General features: G+C 34.5%; 1 long non-coding RNA gene across 2 annotated transcripts in view; it reads right to left on the reverse strand.

The window, feature by feature from the left end:
• The window catches only part of LOC123788998 (uncharacterized), a 286,821-nt gene that overhangs the window by 154,412 nt on the left and 109,318 nt on the right, over window positions 1-23,091 (reverse strand). For both annotated transcript variants that reach the window (XR_015723874.1, XR_006778631.2), the window contains exon 8: window positions 8,882-9,007. This is a non-coding gene — a long non-coding RNA (uncharacterized LOC123788998). The remainder of the gene's footprint in view (window positions 1-8,881; window positions 9,008-23,091) is intronic.

Genomic DNA, 23,091 nt, shown 5'->3' on the forward strand with positions numbered 1-23,091 from the left:
TAAAAGAATTGTTCTGATTTACTGAACTCGGTCTGTAAATTAAAAGTAAAAATAATAGTAACAGCAGTAATTTTCTTCTGCCTTCTCTTCCTTCCTCCCCTCCTTCCTTCCTTCTTTCCTTGCCTTTCCTTTCTTACAACAAACGGCATCCACCATTCCAGAGTTAGTGGAATGAGATTATAGCAATAAAAAAGAGACACAGCACGTTTGCACTCATGAAACTTACATCCTACTGTGGGATACAGATAATAAGCAAGTAAACAGATATAGATATAAGTGATGTAATTATGGGCTGTGAAAACTTTTACAAAAGAAATAAAGAAGATAAAATGAGGCGATAGAGAGTAAGTGATAGAGCCTTGGTTAGGGTGATCAGGTAAGGCTTCTTTGAACTAATGATACTCATTCATTTTGGAAAGCTAGAAACAGCATTCACAGCAGAAGGAGCAAAGAAGATCCTGGGATAGGAAAGGCCATGTGTATTCCACAAAGAGCAGGCAGCCATAGTGTCTGGAGCATAGTAAACAAGAGAAAGAAATTTAGAGAAAGCTGAGTGTGGAGAGATCATGCAGTTTGGGAAGCCATGAACAATATTTATGGTTCTGTTCTTGGTGCAGGGAGAAGCCCTTAAAATATTTTTTTTTAATATTTATTTGGTGGGGGGAGGGGCAGAAGGAGAGAAATCTCCAGCCCAACTCCGTGACTCCACACTGGGCTGGATCTCTCAATCCTGAGATCTTGATCTTAGCTGAAATCAAGAGCTGATCTCTTAACCTACTGGGCCACCCAGGCACCCCACCCTGAAAGAATTAATTAGAGAAGTTACATGGCATACATTATGTTTTATAAATTTCACTCTCACTGCTGTGTGGAGAATGGAAACTAAAGTAAGAAGAAGAAAGATGAGTGAGGAAACTATTGGAATAACCAGAGAACAATGTGGTCTTAGGAAAAAAAGATAAGAGATGAGTGCTCCTAGCTCAAGAAAGAACTGGGGAGAGAAGGATTGCTAAGAATCTGCTTTTCCTCTCATGGACAAGAGTAAGGTCCTATGCCACTAATAATGTTTAACAAACAGCTCTCTGGAAAAAACAGTATATATATATACACGGACACGGGTACACATGTGTATAAACATTCACTATAAAGTTTTCCTGAAAGTTGGTTAAAGTGTATATGCAGCCAAGTTTAGAACATTTTTAATAGACATATAACATTATGACAGCCTCAATTTATTTCTTTGGTGAGTCATCTCAAATTAGTCATATTTCATCTAGTGATAATTATAAATTTGGAAAATTGCTTATATTTTTGTGATTAACTATAGTAAGTTGTATGTTGGAAATAGAAAAAACCATTAAATATGAACACCTGTTTTTCATAAACTTAAAACATTGCATTTCATACTTGAACAAATAAAATAAAAATAAACACATAGAATGTCAATGTTTGTGTAGACAAAATGTAAGTATCTGCATCTGCTTATCTCTGTTGATACAAAAATTTTAAATTACAACGAGGTAAGTTTTTTAGTTTTTATTTTTAAATGACAATTATTTGGGGGAGCAAAAAATATTTTTATGGTGGATCTTTCTTACTGTACAGTAAAAACGTCCACATGCCTTGACTAGTTAATATTAGCAGAATATGTGGTATAGAGGTGCTAGCAAAAATAGTTTCTTTATATGACAAAAAAAAATTCCCCTAAAAAAATGAGTGGGTTTAAATACCATTTAAATTTGAATGACTACACATTTATGTTTATAGCAGCCTATATCAAACATGGAAAACAAAATAAATAATAAAAGCCAACTGTCTTGAAATTACTACAAAATTGCAATGTCAGTGGTCAAATAGAATTAAATGCAGACTATCTCAGGAAATTCACTGACTATAAAAATACTGATACTACTACTGTTTGTTTGCATTTAACTCTTCATGTTTTAATAGTTCTAAGTAAGAGAAATTGTAGCTAATATCCATCAAACCCATGTTTGGGAGATAATCTAGCATAAATTAAAGTGTCCTTAAATTTTAGGTTGAAGAAATTGGTGATTACATTTATTTTTTAAGAAACACTGATGTCCATTGACAGATGAATGGATAAAGAAGATGTGATATATCTGCATAGTTATCACATAGTATCATTTTCATCATATATATTATATTACTCAGTCATCAAAAAGGATGAACTCTTAACCATTCACAATGACATGGATGGAACTGGAGGTATTATGCTAAGTGAAATAAGTCGATCAGAGAAAGACAATTATCATATGGTTTCACTCATATGTGGAATTTAAGAAACAAAACAGAGGATCATAGCGGAAGGGAGGGAAAAATAAAATAAGATGAAATCAGCGAGAGAGACAAACCATAAGAGACTCTTAACTATAGGAAACAAACTGAGGGTTGCTGGGGGGAAGATGGCTGGGGGCATGGCGTAACTGGGTGATGGGCACTAAGGAGGGCACGATATAATGAGCACTGGGTGTTATATGCAACAGATGAATAACTGAACTCTACATCTGGAACTAATGATACACTATATGTTAACTAACTGACTTTAAATAAATTAACAAAACAAAACAAAACAAAACAAACACTGATGTATGACAGAAATCATTCTTTTAGGAAAATATTGATGAAGTGCCGATAATAAACATAAAGAAGTCTATCTGTAAATATAAAAGTTGCCATTTTTATTTAAATCCCTGGGAATGTCTATGTATTATAACTATATTTATTTAAAGGCATTGTTTATCTAATTTCATTATTATTAAGTTTATAAAGTTGTATCTAACGTTGTTGGTTACTGAGGTAGTTTAGGCTCTTAGTGAAGACCCTCAGGAGTAATTGTCCAGACCACAAAACCATCCCGCCATCCAGTATAACAATAAACTTGACTAGAATATCAATGATGCAAAAAATCAGTGTTGAGATCTGCTAGGAAACCAGTTTAGCAACTTTCCCCATAATGGGAATCTCCAGATAGCACTACCTCTCTAAGGAGCAAATATTTGCTGTGCCTTATTGATATTTAAAAGCGTTGGATCCTCTGATTCTATTTTGTTTTCTGGAGTACATATAAATTAGGTAAATCCACGCTAAAATGACACATGGCCGGCCAGTCATGGATAAAAATAACAAAATTAGAGTCACAACACTTTGTAACAACTTAAAAATCACCTTCCAGGGCAGCAGTGATTTTCCTCGCTTGTATTTTCAAGACCTCCGTCCACTCCTGTTTTCAGCTATTTTCCTTAGGACTTCATTATGTTCCTTGGGAAACTATTTCACACTCTATTAGTTACAGTCAATTTCATCGCATTACTTGAAGTATAAACACCCACAGTTCTTTGCACCTCTTGTGAGCACATTTCTTCCTTCTTGGTATTTAATAACCTGTGGCCTGGCACTTGAATTAGGGGATAATTTTACTCCTTCTGGCAATATGGCTTTAAGCAGGGAATACTATTTGTCAATTTCAAATTGCATTTTATGTGAAGATAAGTTGCATATCTATTTTGTATCAGAAAAATTATCCAAAACTTGGATATAAGGCAAGTAAGTTAAAACACATCCTTTCAATATTACTGAAAGGCAAAAGCCACCCAAGGATTGTCTAGGAGAATGTGCTGAGTTCATTGCATTATTATTAATTAAAGATCCCAGATTTAGTGAAGTTACTTGTTAATTTGTAATTTTCTATCCAATGAGGATGAAAATAATTTCTATCTGTTAGAAAATGTAACTCCAAAGATTTATGACTTATTAGACATTAGAGAGTATTTTCCCAACTCAGTAATTTTATCCTAAATTTTCTTTGATAGATTGCCTACAAATACCCTAATTTCTTTTTTTTCAAATACCCTAACTTTCAAAGTGCTCCTTGAATCAGTCATAGCATCTTACCAGTCCCTTCACTAATTAATGAGTTAAATAAAAACTTTGACATGTTTATTTTATAGTTACCTGAGAGTCATGATTTTGCTTTTTTCCCTTAAGTTATTCTTTTATCAATGCAATGATTAAAATCCCTTCAAATAATATGAGTAATAAGTTAAAGACACAGAACCTATCCAGGTTCTTGCTAAAAAATTCAAACACTGGACTAAGGCTATATTATTACTATTGCAGTGGGAAGAGCCTAGTTGAAATTGTCTATAATACACATCTTATTCTCCTTTAGTCATTTTCTTCATGGGCTTTACAGTTGGCAATATGTCAGGTGAATGAATAAAAAATTATTTCAGGAACGTGCTATAACTTCATTAAATGCATTTATATTCCTAAGACCTCATCAAATGTTATTTCCTTAATAATGTATGTATATTTTATCTCTATGTGTATCACATAGCAATACTGACTTTTTATTTAATAAAACCTCCAAATGCAGTATTCAAAAATTTGCTAACTCCATGGCCTTGAATAGATATTTATAAGTATACATATGGAGACAGTTTTCATTTTTTAATCAAGAATAGTATGCCCCCTACTTCTATAAAAAATGTGTTTCTAATATGGCACCAAAACATAGATTATATACTAGGTTGATTGAGTGCCATTATACCTGTCTGTTCAAAAATATCACTTTTTGTGGTAAACAACATAGAAAATGAAGATAAATATAAAGTATGAATCAGCAGGTGGAATGAGTTGAGGGTGAAATTTAAATCAACAAAAAGTGGGATATCATATTGTTAATAATTACTTCTGATACTTGCCACAAATACAGCAAATAGAAAATTGCACTCAGCCTTAGAAGCAAATGTAAAGTATTAAAAAAATTGAAAAAGCATCATTTACCCTGAACTCATCAAAGTAAAATTAGAAATCTCTACTGAGGGGCACCTGGGTGGCACAGCGGTTAAGCGTCTGCCTCCGGCTCAGAGCGTGATCCCGGTGTTATGGGATCGAGCCCCACATCAGGCTCCTCCACTATGAGCCTGCTTCTTCCTCTCCCACTCCCCCTGCTTGTGTTCCCTCTCTTGCTGGCTATCTCTCTCTCTCTCTGTCAAATAAATAAATAAAATCTTAAAAAAAAAAAAATCTCCACCGATATTAGGAATGCATACCAGTATATCTTATTTTGCCTAGAAATAGTTGCTTCAGGTATTCAAACTTTATCCATATATTCATTGATGACTTCAATATTGGCTTTTGGCTCCTTCAATAAACTGTGTGCGTTTGGACTGTTTACTTGAGAGGGAAAAGTTAAAGAAAGAACATTTATTTTATTTTTTGCCTGGGTGCTACTTCAGAGAAATCATTTCCAGATGCCTGGAGATAGAAAATATCTTAATTCCATTTCAGGGAGAGATGGATCCAAAGTAAATAAAAGCCATTTCCTTCAGCCACTTTCCCAATACCTACTGGTCGACCAAGCCCACAAGAATGAGTCTCATAATTAATAAAGCTTTTAGAAATAAGACTCTCAACTCAAGTTTATTGGATTCCTGGGACTAAAAAATCTAGCAAGCTGGTTAATTGCATTTAGGACCTCAATTATCTTCTGTAGATGATTTAGTAGAAAAATGACATTCTTCTCCAAGCAACATAAATATAGCTAAACAAAAATCCTCCTAGGAATGCTTGAAAATCTACCTTCTTCTCTGTGCTATAAATAGCAGAGATGCCATGAATTGGCTGATAGTAGTAGATATTAGCAACAGGGTTAATTTGATAAGGTGTGGTTATAAAAAATGCAAACAGAAATCAAAGTTTGACTGAATTGAAAATGATATAAAACAAAAAAAGGTCATAAGCCTAAGAGTTTATGAGCAGTCTATGAAATAGTACCCAAATCCTCTTCTCTTGATAAGTCTTATGAATAATCCAATTTAAAAAAATGGGCAGAAGACATGAATAGACATTTTTCCAAAGAAGACATACAAATGGCCAACAGATAACATGAAAAGATACTATCACTCAGCATCAGGGAAATGCAAATCAAAACTACAAGGAGATGTCACCTCATAACTGTCAGAATGGCTAAAATCAACCAAAAAGAAATAATAGGTGTTGGTGGGGATATTGAGAAAGGGGGGAGCCCTCTTGCACTGTTGGTGGGGATGCAAACTGATACAACCATTCTGGAAAACAGCATAGAGATTCTTCAGAAAGTTAAAAATAGAACTCCCCTATGAATTCAGCAATTGCACTACTAGGTATTTACCCAAAGAATATGAAAATATGGATTTTCAAAGGGACACATGTACCCCAATGTTTATTGCAGTATTATCTACAATAGTCAAATTATGGAAACAGCCCAAGTGTCCACTGACTGATGAATGTTACCCAAGGAGATGTGGTATGTATCTTGCCATTTGCAATGATGTGGATGGAACTAGAAAGTATTATGTTAAGCAAATAACCCAGAGAAAGGCAAATACCATATGATTTCACTCATATATGCAATTTAAGAAACAAACAGGCAAAGGGAGGGGGAAAAAAAACCAAAACAGAGAGGGAGGCAAATCAAGAAACAGACTCTTAACTATAGACAACAAACCGAAGGTTACCAGGGAGGTGGGTGGGGGGATGGATAAAAGAGGTGATGGGGGTAAGGAGTATACTTGCTCTGATGAGTACCAAGTGTTACATGAAGGGTCGAATCACTCACTATATTGTACACCTGAAACTAATGTTACACTGTATGTTCACTAACTGGAATTTAAATAAAAACTTTAAAAATAAAAATAATTGTATATTTTTGTTTATATTTGTATATATATATATATTATAATTGTATATATAATAAAAATAAAAATAATAAACAGTAGCATATACTCAGAATTATGTTCAAATCATATGCGCAGAGTTCAAGGAGTTATCACAAAATAAACATACAAGTGCAATTACCACGAAAGTCAAGAAAAACACCATTTATACTACACCAAAAGCTCCCCTCGTGCCATTTTACATTTGCCACCCTTCCTTCCTCCCCAAAGATAACTACAATCCTGAATTCTAATAGTCTTGATTAATTTTTCCTATTTTTGAACTTCAAATAAACAGAAACACATAATATGTATTTTGTGGCTGTTTCTTTCAATGTTTGTTGAATTCATCTATACTACTTCTTTACCAGTGATCATTTCATATTTATTGTTATACAATATCCTAAAATATGAATATATTATACTTTATCCATTCTACTATTGATGCGCTTGTGGTTTCCATTTTGGATCTCTCGCCATTTTTGCTCCTGTTTTGTGAGTGTATGTGCACACATTTCTGTTGGGAATATACTTAGGAATGGAATTCTTAGATTATGGGGGTATACACTACTAAGTAGTATTCTAAAATGATTAAATAATTTATAGTCCCATCAGAAATGAGACTGTGCCACATCATTTGAGATCTTGGTATTAATCAGTTTTTAAAAATTTGCCAGTAGGGTTAATGTGTAGATATTATATTGAGGTTACATTTCCCTGCTGAATAATAAGGTTGAGCACCCTCTTTACATTTATTGGCCCTTTATATATCTTCTTTTGAGAAGAGGTAGCCCAATCCTTTCATACATTTTCTGTTGGACCATCTGTTCCATTTTTATTTATTTGTAGGAGATCTTTATATATATCGGACATGAAACTTTCAACTGTTATATATGTTGCAAATATATTCCCCTACTCACTGGCTTGACTTTTTACTCTCTTAATAGTGTCTTTTGATAAGTAGAATTTTAAAAATTTTAATGAAATAATATTACTAATAGCTTATTTTTAATGATGTTCACATACTATTTTATAAACTTTCCTTAAAATTCTCTATTATCTTCAAGAAGTTTTATTGTTTACCATTCATATTTAGACATATAATCCACCTGGAATTGAGTTTCATCATTGTGTCACATAGTGGATTGAGGATTCCACCACCCCGACCCCCCACTGTTTTTGCATATAGGCTTGGCCCAGCACTATTCCCTGATATAAACCACTCTCACTATTTTGCAGTTACATCGTTATCACAAATCAAGAGTCACAAAAAAAAAAAAAAAAAAAAGAGTCACTGTATGTGTGTATATCTATTCCTGGGACTCTATTCTATTAGTCTATCATTGTGGCAGTTTAATGTTTAGCTTGGAAATAAATATTGGTATCTGAGTTTGTTCTATTTTAGGATAAGCCTAGCTACTATTTTAAAATTTTCATAAATTTAGTCAATGTGTAAATTTTCCTAAACATAACTAATAGAATTTTGGTTGCTGTCACACTGAACCTTTATGATTTCCCACAAACCACTGTGTAGCAGGAAGCAGGTGACTACACCCAAATTTATTGAAAAAGAGCCAGAGATAACTTATTCCCATTCTTTATATTCAAAGGGTGAGTTCCAATGACAGACAGTAAGTGAAGAGATATCATCTCAGGCCCTTTGGTCCCCTTAGTCTCTGAGGAAAAAAAAAAAAAATCATTCCCATCATCTTTATCTGCTCCTTATCCCTCCTTGGTGAACAAAACTTGGACATAGCCCAAACAGTACAATTAGATGGAGCAGATCCAGAGTCTGTCCCAAATTTGTCATTCTGAGGTATATAACTTGACTTCATTGACTCACTGGATTTCATTTCTTTTGATTGTAAAATTACCAAGCTCAATTCTACATTTTCTAAGACCATTTACTCCTATTAAAAAAACCAACAACTCTATTCTATTAAAATAACTTTTAACTGTGTTTTAAAGATTATATGTTTAAAAGATATTGAATAGGGTTCTCCTTAGGATACAGAAACACACAAAAAAGACAATGTCCTCATTCTAACAGAAAAATTTTAAAAGATGGATAAATTACAACATATAGAAATTCAATAGGTCTGTGACCTTTGCTGGGAAAAAGGCTCAAGTCACTGAAACAAGACACCAAAATGACTTACCAGTCCAAAAGATGGTGGATGGTGGTTAGGGGATATAATGCCATCATTTACTCTTGACTCTTCACAACTTCTGAACTTGCTAATTAGAAGCCATATCCAGTTAATCTCAATTGAAGACAGCCATATCTGAAAAACAAGGATACAAGGTGGAAGTCTCCTAAAGGCATAGGGAAACACATATATGTTTAAAAAAAAAAAAAAAAAAAAGCCTAAAGACGATTTGAGGAAAAGAAACATCCAAACATATTTTTATGAAATATGTTTAATATATATTAAGGAATGGAAGGATATGTACAGAATTTGAATTAAACGGCTTTAGAAATGTGTGTTTCATTTATTTCTGTGACTGAGAGCTATCTAATCTTTCCGAGGGCATTTTAATGAGACTATACGTAATTATAGGTACAAACATTTAAAAATTCACCTGGAGAACACTTATTCACTGAAATTATTGGTCATATTTATCACAGTTTTAATGTTCTTTTTGTACGTCTATATCGGTTACCATCTCTGAGACTATACCCAAGGCTTTGATGTACGGCATATACTAAATATGCCGTACCACTTGTATGAAGGTTCTGTCAGATGTCACCGTGCTTACTAAATCATGCATCACCAGTGTTATGATTTGCAGTAATAAAGTTATGCTATGGTAACTTTTTTGGAACATTGCAGCATATGGCGCCAGATGCCAAGGGCATACTAATTAATGAGAAAATTAGCACATAGATATTAGATCACGGTAATGCGTGTGCAGCCAAAGCTTAACATGTAACTCAGAAAGCAATTTTAAATTTTAAGGTTAATGCTACACAAAATTTAATATCCTTCATAACAATATACAAACAAAATATTCATGGTCTTTTGAACAGTAGGAATATAGAAAGTATGTTATTTATCTAATTATTCTATCTTTTCCCTTTCTGGTAAGAATTAAGCTGAGAAAAAGCAGTACTTCATATGCTTTTGATCAAACATACTGATCAGAAGTACTTTGTACATTCCACTGGGTACTCTCAAGAATAAGAGCAGATTTCAGGGTGACGTCATCTACAGGTAGAACAGGCACGAATCCCATCTTTTTGCCTCAGGCCTCCTCAGTGAAGAACAGAAACTTGCTCAACAGCCAAAAGGCCTCCCAGTTCATGGTCTTCCTGCCAATAGCAAGCAGTCTCCATTACTAACCGATTTGCACTTCCGCAGTTCAAGTTTATTTTATAATAAAAATGCTACCACTTTACATTTCTATAGGCTTTAAGTCTTTACAAATTACATCCTGATATAGAAGTTAAAAGCGTGAGTTCTGGAAACAGATTGGACACATTCCCAGGGATAAATTTCAACTCTAGCAACTTGCAATCTTTGTGATTTGGGGGAAGTTGCCCAAACTCTTGTTGGTTGCAGCCTTCCTCACTTGCGATGGCAATTAGTAGTGTCTACTTCAAAGGGCAGTTAAGATAATTGAAGAATCTATGTAACATACACAATGGCTAGCACATACAAAGTATCTGATAAGGGTGATTATAATTTTTCACCCTTGTTCCAGATGAAGAAATTTGAATAAGACAGGACTTTAAATGGCTTTCCAAAGGTTGTAGAAGTGGTAAGTTGCAGAGTTAGGTAACCTGAATCCAGGACCCAAAGCTCCAAATCCAGAGCTTCTCACTGCTCTCCCACGACTTGATACAGAGATGGACAAAACCAGCTTGGGTGTATTTGATGGAATGTATCAGATTCAAGGGACTATTTTAGGCTTAGTGATTATTTTCAGGCTTCATTTGACTTTATGGAAGCATAAAACATATCATCTTAAGGATAAATACCTCAGAACTCTGATTTGTCCCCAAATTGTAAACTCAGATGTGCGTGTGACAAGCTGTACTGCTGATAACGGATCTTGAGAAATTGCTACTCGAATCCAGGGAAAGGGAACTTAAGCTTCACGTCTCCCTCTGTGGTCAGTGTTCAAGTCAGGCCACAATACTCCAGAAACCTTGAGCAAACAAGTTTGAAGTGTATCGTCTATGTTGCAAAATGCAACCATTAAGAATAAAACTAAACCCTACAGCTATGTACTTTAACCTATAAGTCTTCTGTTTTGTAGGCCAATTCTTTGCAACTAAAAAACACAAAAATTCCCACTTTGAAAAGTGGAAACAAAGAACAAGCTGCAAGACAAAAGAAGTCTATCTATATCAGCTCTCTAGGAGGACCCTACCCTGTAGTTTTCAGGCAGGTTTGAACCCCCATCCCCAATTTTTCCAGATGTCAATTCAACTCTTATTTCATACGTTTAATTTCCTTCCAAAGATCTTAAGCTTTACAATTTCAGGAAAATAAAAAAACACTTCGGTGGGAATGCTGAAATCATCAACACTGCCCACCAGAGAACAAAAAAAGTTCTCAGAAAATTGCTTGCTGAGGCAGGTTCAGAAAGAATATTTGGGAACTGTCTTGCAAATTGAAAGAATGAAGCCCAAGTGACCTACCTCAAGTGGGATATTAAAATATGTTTAACATACAAATCCAAAAGCATGCCCACTAATAGAAATAGAACCATGTCATCCTTGTTAAAAACATGAAACTCATTAGCAGATTTCATTGACTCCTCAATGACCCTATAAAAGTAGTTTGAACCTAAAGGAGCAAATCTAATTTTGAACAGCCATTACCTCTGATAAAACAAGCTCTTTCCTAAATGTGTATTTATTATCTTCAAATGGAAAGAGATTTTTTGCTTTCTCTCGCCTCTTCCTCTACATTTTATTTTCTCGGTCATGCTTTGTGTGTAAAATCTAATAGTTTATTTTATAAAACATCTTAAATGCCAACTAATCCATGAGCTGGCTAGTCTGAGTTAATGAAAAAAACCCTGAATTATGTATTTTCAGAATGCAGTTTTATTACTTTTCAGTACAGAAAAAAAGTAATTAACTTCAAAGTACAACAACAACAAAATCTACACATGCAAAAATCTTTCTGAATGCTCAGTGAGGGGAGAGATTTAGGAACATCTGCCTCCAATTCTGGTCTCCTCAATGAAAAGGAAATATGAGATTCGTAACCATGAGCCAAACTCACGTGGCTTCCATTCAGTCTCCAAGACTTGATAAATGTTTAGTGAGATTGCACAGTTACTTGATATGCCATTACCGTAAACACTGTTGTATTAGTTTTTCTCTTAATCTTTAAAGGTTACACAATGTGTCTTGTATTCCCGGGTAGCAAATGACATAATTATCCATACCGTGATAATTACAGAGCTCTCATCATAAAGTTTTACTCAGTTTTTCCTACATTAGAGACTTAACGATATTTTTATGTCACTGTATAGTAGTCAAAACAAGAAATTCAAATATGTTCTGAGAACAGTCTTTGAAATGCTGATTGCCAGTAAATTAGTAATAAAGTTAAGGTTTAAATAACAGAAATAAATCATTCTAAGGAAATACAATTGATTTGGAATATCTTTAAAATACGGTAGGTCTATTAGCCAGAAGTGACAATTGAACTGATAGTGAAAGAGACCACTCAACACAGTGGCTTACACTTGATAGTGTTTCTTTTTCTCTTACATAAAATAATCCTCCATCCTTTGTGGTCGGCTTCTATCTGCAAGTTTACCTCACGGTTATAAGATGGCCTTAAAGCTCCAACCATCACACCCACAGCAGGAGGAAGATAAGTGGGCTTTCTTAGATGCTCCATTAAACCTTTTTTCCAGGTTTATTCATATATAATTGACATAAACAATCTATTAGTTTCAGGTGTACAATATAATGATTTGATACATGTAAATATGAAATGATTACCACAATGTCTAGTCAATACACTCATCACTTCACATAGCTACAATTTTCTTGTGATGAGACTTTTCAAGACTCACTCTCTCAGCAACTTTCAAATGCACAATACAGTATTAACTATAGTCATTGTGCTGAACGGTATACCCTCCAAATTTAATTTATCTTCTAACTGGGAGCCATCAGACTTTTACTTCTAGCTCATGCAAATCTTATTGATAGAAGAGAAACTGAAACTTGCTGTTGTTATTTATTGGTCACGTCACAGTTCCAAACAATAGAGCTTCTGTTAGGAAAGGGAGAGTGGATGGTTAGCAGGCAACTAGCAGCCTCTCTCCCAGGCCCTTACTCAACAGTCACCAACTGTCATCAAGCTCCCTTGTGAACTAGAGAAGTAGATAATCGGAAGCATTTAAGGAAATCTGTAAAAATTCCTTACTGGAGACCTTGAAATGAGGAGAACTTTTAGTAGACATAAAATTTCTATAATTTATTTCCTCAGACATCAGGTACAGTGTTAAATGAATATATTACATATACAAAAGAATTAATCCCTACTAAGATAGTAAATAACATATGTATGAGGCAAAATGGAATGAGGCCAATTATCTTCAATGGATCAAAGGAAAAAGATCTGTTCTACCTGAGGTAGTTAAAAAAAAGTTTCACAATGAAAATGGACTTGGAGCTGGATATTTATATATACATTTAATATATTTATAGAAACAAATTTAATCTAATCTATAGACAATATTCTTGGTTGAGAAGTTGACCCATTACATTATTTTAACCAATTTTGTTTCTATTTATATATATATATACATATATATATACATATATACACATATATATATACATATATATACATATATACATATATATATACATATATATATACATATATATATACACATATATATATACATATATATATACACATATATATATACATATATATATACACATATATATATACATATATATATACGTATATATATATATTTTTTTTAAAGTAGGCTCCACACCCAACATGGGGCTTGAACTCACAATCCTGAGATCAAGAGTCACATGCTCCACTGACTGAACCAGCCAGGCACCCCAATTTTAGTCTATTTTGAATGTCTTTTCTCAACCTCTTATCATTCCTCCATCCAATGTGATCAACTCTCCACTCTCACCATCCTACTCATTGTGATCTTGGTAGTTCAATTCATTTCAACAGGTATTTATTCAGGCACTTGAGGCTAATCTAAACAAAAAGTCCAATGGATATTTCTATTTATAGACACACTCTCTTCAACCTATGGTACTATTATTTATTTTGTATTTTTATCCTTTCATTCTTCATTCATTGAATGTCTGAAAATTGTTGGGTCTCAGTGATGAGAACTCACTGCACTCCTCAAAACCACCTTCTTCCTTGTGCCAAAATAAATAACCAGGGGCGCCTGGGTGGCACAGCGGTTAAGCGTCTGCCTTCGGCTCAGGGCATGATCCTGGCGTTACGGGATCGAGCCCCACATCAGGCTTCTCCGCTATGAGCCTGCGTCTTCCTCTCCCGCTCCCCCTGCTTGTGTTCCCTCTCTTGCTGGCTGTCTCTATCTCTGTCGAATAAATAAATAAAATCTTTAAAAAAAATAAATAAATAAATAAATAAATAAATAAATAACCAAATAAAGCGTTTATGTCATCTTGAATTTTTACAACTACCGTTTTTGGAACTTATTGAAGCTATTTCTTCAGTTGGCTTCCATTGTCTTGCAGTGCTTAGTCTGTAGCACTGCCTGTGTAAACTCTTAGGTAATGCTTTATATTTCAAGGTTCAATAAAGAAAAGGAGCTATTAAGTTAGAATGAACAGAGTTTCTTACTACCATGGAGATTCTTCCAAGAAGGAAAGGATGTTCAGAATTGACTAGATTGATTACTGTGAAGAAGTAATTAAGTTTGACACTATGTGATGTCCTTTGTGATCGTTGAAATAGCAGCAAGAGTAAAGACAATTTCAAAAATTAAGATCAGGCTTCTGTGGATGATAAACTAGAGACAAGAACTACAGAATGCAAAATGTGCCAGTGCTAAAAGTCAAGGAAATGCAGTGCATAAAGTCAAGTATCTGCTGGACAGTTCACTTAGATAGCAACATATAATAGTGTAATCTATTACCAGCCACCATTTTGCTTTGATGGTGCTCAGTGATTCACTGACTAAAATTCATACCCGATTTTGGGACTAGAGTGACACTGCCTTTTTTTTTTCTTTATATCTTTGCTGTGGGACATTTTAACCACATCCAGAAGTTGTATAAATTACCCCAAATTATCCATTAACCATGCTTCAATAATTAGCAGCTAATGGTCAATCTGTTTTCATCCAGATCCAATGTCATACTGACCATATTATGCTGGAGCAAATCCCAAACATGGTATCTATAATTATTTCAGTATTTTTCTGTAAAACATAAGAATGCTTTCAAAAATATAATCAAAATACCATTAGAATTAAAAATTTGACAAAATTCCCTCATATGAACAAATATGCAGTGTTCATAATTCCTGATTGTCCTGATAGTCTCACAGAATTTTAACAAATATTTGTTCAAATCAGAATCCAAATACGGTCCATGCAGTACAATTAATAGGAATGCTTTTTAAGTCTATTTTAATTTATAGATTCTTCCTACCTCTACTTAATCCTTATCATTTATATGTGGAAGAAATGGAATTGTTTTTTCCAGAAACTGAGTTTTGGTGATAGTATTCTTTCGGTGCCATCTAACACGTTCCTCTGTTATCTGTATTTTTTTAAAAATTATAGTTAGATACAGAGGTGACCCGGACCTAGGTTTATTATTTTTTGTCAAGGATACCTCATATATAGCAGTGCACACGCCCACTAAATGACGCAGAATGTCTGGCTGTCTTCTGTTTGCTCGTGTGCAATATTAGCAGTTGCTGATGCTCCGTTACAAGATCTATTTCTGCAAGGGTTGCAAAATGGTAATTGTTTTTTCTAATTCCATAACTTTGTCTTCAGTTTTTTTTCCAGAATATTTCTAAAAAAGGAGCTTCCTCTTATCAACTATTTGGTGCAGATGGTATGGGAAATGCAGAATAAATGCTTGATTTTCTTTTGTTCACAAGCATTCCAAGTTTATTCCTTCCCATTCTCCAAGTCATGAGCAAAATAATTTTTGGTATTATAAACTCTTGTAAACATGTCTGATGTGTTTCCAAGTCACTGCAGTTATTATCCTCAGTGCCCATTTTTGCCTAATAGAAGCCTCTATCATATTGGCACTTGAGTTGTGACATGACACACTAGACTTTTATTTTACTAGCTTAAGAATTTCATTTAGGGTCTCTGGGTGGCTCAATGGGTTAAGCGTCTGCCTTTGGCTCAGGTCATGATCTCAGGGTCCTGGGATCAAGCCCCATGTAGGACTCCACAGTCAGCATACTTCCTGCTTCTCCCTCTCCCTCTGCCCATCCCCCTGCTTGTGTGTTCTCCCTCTCTCTCTGGTAAATAAACAAACAAAAAAAGAATTTCAGGGCACCTGGGTGGCTCAGACAGTTAAGCATCTGCCTTTGGCTCAGGTCTTGATCCAGGGATCCTTGGAACAAGCCCCTCATTGGGCTTCCTGCTCAGTGGAGATTCTGCTTCTCTCTCTGCCCTTCCCCCTGCTCATGCTCTCTCTTGCTCTCTCAAAATATTTTTCAAAAATTTCATTTAAATGAAATCATAAAGTAAACTTTTATGTCTGGATGTTTCCACTCACCATATCTATGTTATCCATTCAAGTTTTAAGTACATCAGTAGTTCACTTTGTTCTCATTGTAGAGGTTTATTTCATTGTATGAATGTAATTTATCCATTCAATCAGTTGTTGATGGACACTTTGGAGGCTCCAGTTCAATAATGCAATTGGGATTCTGGTTTGACTACTGTGAATAACACTGTTGCTATGAAAAACCAAGCACATATTTTTTTTTTTTTTTTTTTAACAAATGTAGGTTTTCATTTCTCTTAAGTAACTGGGAATTGCTGGGTCATGTAAGAGTATTTGTAACTTGCCAAGAGCAAAAAACCTTTCTTTCCAAAGTGGTTTTGCATTTTTTATACTACCAACAGCAACGTGTGAGGTTTCTCACCTGCAAAGACACTGTCAATCTTTACATTTTAGCTATTCTAGAGAGTGAGAAGTGTTAACTGTGATTTTAATTTGCATTTCTCTGATGAGTAACGGAGCATCTTTGCACATGATCAGTGGCCATTTTTGTATCCATTTTTTGTGCATTGTCTACTCTTGGACATTTTTGAGTTCTCTTCATTGAATTGTAAGTTATATATTTTCAAGTGTGAATATACATACATATGTATGGTCAGAGAATACTGAAATCTAAAAAACATCAACAACTTAACCTGACGTTTGTATCAATTTGTAATGGCCCACTATATCTTCTATGATACTGGTTTTGAAATCTGTATTGTCTGATATTAATACAGCCACTCCAGCTTTCTTATGGTTAGAATTTGCAGTATATATGTTTTTCACAATTTAAATTATTCCATGTCTTTATAGTGTTCTTCTTATAGACATTGGATATAAAGCAAACCACAACTACACAGTCTTCAAATCTTGAACATTTAAATCTGTTTCAATTTTCATCAATATGTTATCGTTAGTTTTGACTCAATCAGATTGTTATATGTTTTCTCATATCTGTCCTTTATTCCTTTCTCTTTTCTTGTCTTTTGGATAGACCGCTTTAATATTCCATTTTATCTCCTGTATCAGAGCTCTAGGTCAATTTGGTCACTAGTATGTTGAAGTATCCCCTAGTCTTTTAAAACTTCTGCCTGCTTGTTTTATCAATTACTGGCAAAGTATTAAAACGTCCTATGACAGTTATAATTATGCATTTGTCTACTTCTAAGTGATATTTGGGGTTCTTCCACCATGTATTTTGAAACTGTTGTTAGTGTACAAGCATTTTGGATTACTAGGTCTCTTTGATAAGTTGAACCCTTTATCATTATACGGCATTCTTCTTTATGTTGGGTAGTATACCTGTCTTGTAACATACTTCATCTGATATCAGAATATCAGATTTCCAATGTTTAGTGTTTGCATGATGTACCTATTTGACCCTTTTATGTTTGTCGATATGTTTGTCCTATTTGGTCTTCTATTTCTTTGTGATCTGTTTTATTTGCTGTCTTTTTTTGGAGGGGGGAGGATATACTTTTTCTTATTTAGAAAGGTACCTATTTTTCTTCTGATTGTTATGTAGTGGTGACTTTACCTAAAATAGAAGGGACTAAGGATACTATATATTCTGTATTTGTTCCCTACTCTAAGCAATATAAAAATTAACTGGTAACCCTTCTTTCAGGCATTTAATCTGTAGCAATATCTTTTACTCTGTTAATTTCTATGAGGTAATAAGTGAGTCTATTCTACTTTCCATACACTGTTACTATTCTCAATAGTTGACTATATTTTTACTGCATGTACCCTTTATCTTGTATACTGTCTTCCTGAGATCCATAATTTAGTTTCACAAGTTAACATACACTCAATTCTCACTACAATTTGTGTAAATGCTTTCCAGTCACTTTGGTGGACTGAAGTTACTGTCTAGATTTTATGGAACCAACATTTATTTCCCGAAGGCCAGTTTGGCCAGACATAAAATTCTTAGCTTCTATTTTCCTTTCTCTGATTATCTTAAAAATAGTTTGCCATTTTCTTCCATCACAACATGATATCAAAAAGTTTGATAAAGGTTTATCTTTTGCTTAAAAAGTATTTGGACATTTCTCTTTACTGTCAGTGTATTTTTTTAGATTATATCTCAAATTGTCTATGGCCATACCACCCTGAACATGCCTGATCTCATAAGACTGTATCTCAAATTATATTATTGCTTTCTGTAAGCCCACTGTACATCTTTTCAATATATATGCTTAATATTCGTTATTGAATTGTAAGTTTTAGTTATTTTTGTCCAGTGCTTGGGTTCTTATAGGAAGAATCATTTTATGAATGTTTTATGTTCTTACCCATCTTCTATATCTATCATTTACTCATTAATACCTTTTCTCCAATTCTTCTAAAACTCTTGCATATTCCATTTTGCATTTATCTTAAGGTATTATCCAAGGTATTTGTTCTTTTTTGAACTGTAGTTTGAACTTATTTCCTAAATGATTTTATATTTTTAATTCTTTCATGAGTTATATCAAATTACTGTAGAACCCTTCCTTTTCTTCAAACATCTCTTATCTCTGTGTTTATCTAAATCTGGTTGATTTACTCTTTTACGGCTTTCATTGTCTTCTTAAATTATTTTAGCTCCTATTGCAAGACTATTTCAATATTTGTATGAATCTTATTCTGAACATTGTTATCTTTTTAAATTTGGGGTGGGATTTTATTATAATCCTTTTATGTTGCTTGTATTTTTACCAAGATAGGTTTCCTAACTTATTAACAACAGAGGAAGGTGGACAAGAACAGCTTTCTAATATTTATGATTTTGTACTCTATTAGTATAGTAAAAATTCAAAAATAAGGTCTTGAGCATTTTTGAGATCTGCCTCCTTTGCTCCCTTACCCCATCGTTTCTGGATATTTTCTTTCCCTTGAGCCTATCCTTCTCAGGTCATATTCTAGTTTCAGCAGCATTTCTATATTATAGGGCTTGGTACTGGAAAACAGTATCAGTTGGTTAGTTGAAGAGTTTACTTCTCCAGTCTGATCCATAACAACTAACCCTTCTCTAGTCCTCCCATAGTCATTCCTGAACTGAAGCCTAGGAACGCTGCCCCCTTAGTTTAGGCTACTTTCCTGAATTTGGCCCACTGAACCTCCCATGCTAACTGCAATTCTGGGCTGCATTTCATGTTGTTGATTAAGTGCATAGGTTTTCCTGCTATAAGTAACCTCATCAGAGGTTACTTTTATTTCCTCTCTTCCTTCTACACAGCTGCTAATACCAAATACAACTTATTGCTCTCGGTGACTTGGCTAACATATATTTTGGATTCTCAGGATTTATTTGTGGATAATGTGTGCTTTTAAAATTGTTAGCCTAGTCTTTTTTTGTTTTGTTTTGTTGTTTGCTTTATTTTTAATGGGGCGGGGGTGGTTTCTCAAATCTATACTACTGCTGATGTATCGTACCCGAAATGCTCTGTTTTTTTTTCTTTTGTCTGTATATGTGTATATATTTTAATGCAGCCACATCAACATGCTTGTTTCATACTTCTCTATTTCTGTCATAATTTTCTTCTTACAATATCTGAGTGTATGTTAACGGAGAGGCTTACTGATATTGGAGAGAGGTAAGCAATGTTACCAAGGGAAGTCATCACTTTTGGTATCTATATCTACATCTTTACCATTTCTTCCACAGTCTATGTACTGTACTTAAAAAAGAGTATACAGGTGTGCTTTCCCACTTAACATATGCCTCCAAATGCCATATTTTCTGCTGTTATTTTTACTCAACATCCAAGAGCACATCAGGTAAAATATTAAGGATACACCCTAGTCCTCTGATCCTCACTGTCCCTCATTGGTTTTTTTTGTTGGTTTGGTTGGTTTTCTTGAGGTAATTGGTAAACAGACCAATTTATGACTTGGTTAAAACCAAACAAATTACACTCTTAAAATGTCCATTATAATGCAGTATTAAATTTAAAATACAGTATATGTTTGCATTTTATTTAATGTTAAAACTTCATCTGATGGAGCCAGCCACAAAACATTAAATATTTCACTGTACTTTAAAAAATAACCCAGTTGTTACTAATAACCTCCCTAACATTCCACAACGTCATGTTGCATTCATAGTCTCCGAAGCCAAATGAGAAGGAAATTCTTTGATTTAAAAAGCATGGAAAACAAACTTCACTAAACATGGCTCATAAGCAGGTGTGACATTTCCACTGTTGAAGATATTTTCTTGATTTACAGAATCATCACGAATGAAGTTGCAAAAACACTATTTTTACAGACACCTTCGTGGGAAAGGTTAAGGCTTATATAAAACAATTTAGAATGCCCTTAGTCAGAGAAAAGGAAAGTGTGTTTTACACAGTGATGCCTTTGTCATCAACTGTGACTCTCCCCTGCCTGTTATTTATGTTCTAAATGTTCTACAAGCTGGCCTCATCTCCTCTACTCTACTCGCTCTTCAGACAGGGGGACATCTCTGAGGAACGAAGGCTTGGCATCAAATCAGATTAACAAGTATGATGTTAGTGGGTTCTACTTGCATTATTAAGACAAATGACTGGGAAGTCTATTACATGTAGGGATCAAGCTATGAGCAGTTGGGGTCAGAACTCTAGCAAGAGTTCATCTAAATCAGATGAGAAGGAAACACATCTGAGAAATTCTATAGCCCATAATGTTTTATGGCTTCCCACATTGGTTTAGAAATAAGAGGAGATGTACAATAAAGTCTTTTCTGGTGTCTCCAATCATTCCTAGTAGGAGTAGGACGTAGTCTCTTGGAATTTTCACAAAAGATAGCAATAGAAATACCTCAATGACTCCATTAGATGTTGCCCTGCAGTTTTTTAATCAGTATCATCCTTAAATAAGTAAAATAAATACATAACCATATTTAATAACCTCCAAACACAGCTAAATCTGAATTAAAAATCAAAGTCAGAATTTATGAGTTAGACAATTTTTTACTCATATAAAACACTTTCCCGACAATTACTGCATCAAAATAAACTTGTGAAGTAATAGAATTATTATTCATGCCACACAGATGTGGAAACTGAGTCCCTGCACAGTCAAATTGTGATGTTCAGCAATGATCAACTCAGTGAAAATGCAGCCCCAGTTTGTCCCTTCCACCGTGTTGCTGATAGAAGTAATCGCCGTGATTCGCACATTGAGGAGCAAAGACACAAATATTGGGCTTTTAGGACTCAGCAGGGGTCTGTGCCCTTCTGGCCATCTGAATGAAATCTGCTCCTTTTGTCTCTTTATAATATCACCTATAAATCCCTCCTGTTTTCTGATTGCATCATGAAGGATAACTAAATAGGATCATCCGTTCTCCTTTCCTTTTCCTCAGAACAACATTTTACGAGTCTAGAGAATTAGAAAGCATTTTGCAACTAAATGTTTTGGCAAACAGAAGAGTGGAAATAGAGTAAATTGCCTAATCAGAGGAACAGAGGCTTGCAGGCTCAACACTAAAGTTTTAATGACAGGGTCTCACGGGGTCACTGATCTGATTATAGGCTGTTTTCCTAATCCACTGGCCAACTTACTTTTAATTCTGAGTAAGTGAAACTGAGAATCATGTTCTGATGGATTCTTTTGTCAGCTTCCTTTCCAGCTGCCCAAATTGTAAGCCCTGAAATAGAAGACGGTCTTAGACTACTCTGCTCAGAAATCTGTAAAAGAGTCCCAGGCCAAGTCACACACTCAAAGGCCTAAGCAAGACTTTTCATGAGATCACCATGCCTCTTTTCATTTAGATATTTATCAAAACTATACCTATGTCAAAGCACATAAATGAAAATAACAACATTTCTCCGTTACCTTGCTTTCTTCATTTGCATGGGATTCAGAAAAGAGTCCGCTTTGGAAAAAGATTTGGGAGAGAAGGTTATGTGATATGACCGATAAGTGATGTATGAATACCATCTGTTTGCTGCTTCCGGAGAAGTTAAGGGTTTTTTGTTTTTTTGTTTTAAGAAAAGCTTTTATGAAAAGGCAGGGTGGTTATCTTGTTCCAGTCACATACTGAAAAAGATGAAGACATTCTTTCTTTCTTCAGTCCTTGAAGTTAGAGGCCAAACAGCATCAGGCCTAACACGTAATCAGCCTGCACATAATACAGGGCAGACATTTTATAACTGCAGCAGACAGATCAGCCCTGGAAATAAGACCAGAAGTGTGGGTGGAGAAGGGGGGATTCAGCCGATTTTAAGAGCAGAAAGGTGATCAAAATAAAAATTTTAAACTAATAAAGATGAACTTTTACACATTCCCTTAGTTTTATTTTTTCACTTTTTTTGTGAATACATTTACATTACAATTAAAATGTAACTAAGAGAATTCACTCAATTTTGCATGGGCTAGAAAATTTGGGACCTAGTGTTATATGTACACTGCAATAAGTTAGGATCTAAAATTTTCTAGTTCAGTACATTTGTCTTGGTTTCCAAGGTCCCATTGTGGATTCCATTTAATCCTTCCTCTTCAGACTGTGCCCCTCTGATATTCCCTAATATTGAGGACTGGTTGCATAATAATCATGAGTCACCTCCCTCCCAACTACACCTCTGCTCCTTCTATCAAAATTTACCCACCATCCCTCAGAATTGGTCTTCCCTAAGTGAAGACAGCCTATTCTGAGAACCGGTTTTG

The sequence above is a fragment of the Ursus americanus genome, chromosome 3 (assembly GCF_024610735.1).
Source record: "Ursus americanus isolate L20-20 chromosome 3, mUrsAme1.1.p, whole genome shotgun sequence".
Taxonomy (NCBI): domain Eukaryota; kingdom Metazoa; phylum Chordata; class Mammalia; order Carnivora; family Ursidae; genus Ursus; species Ursus americanus.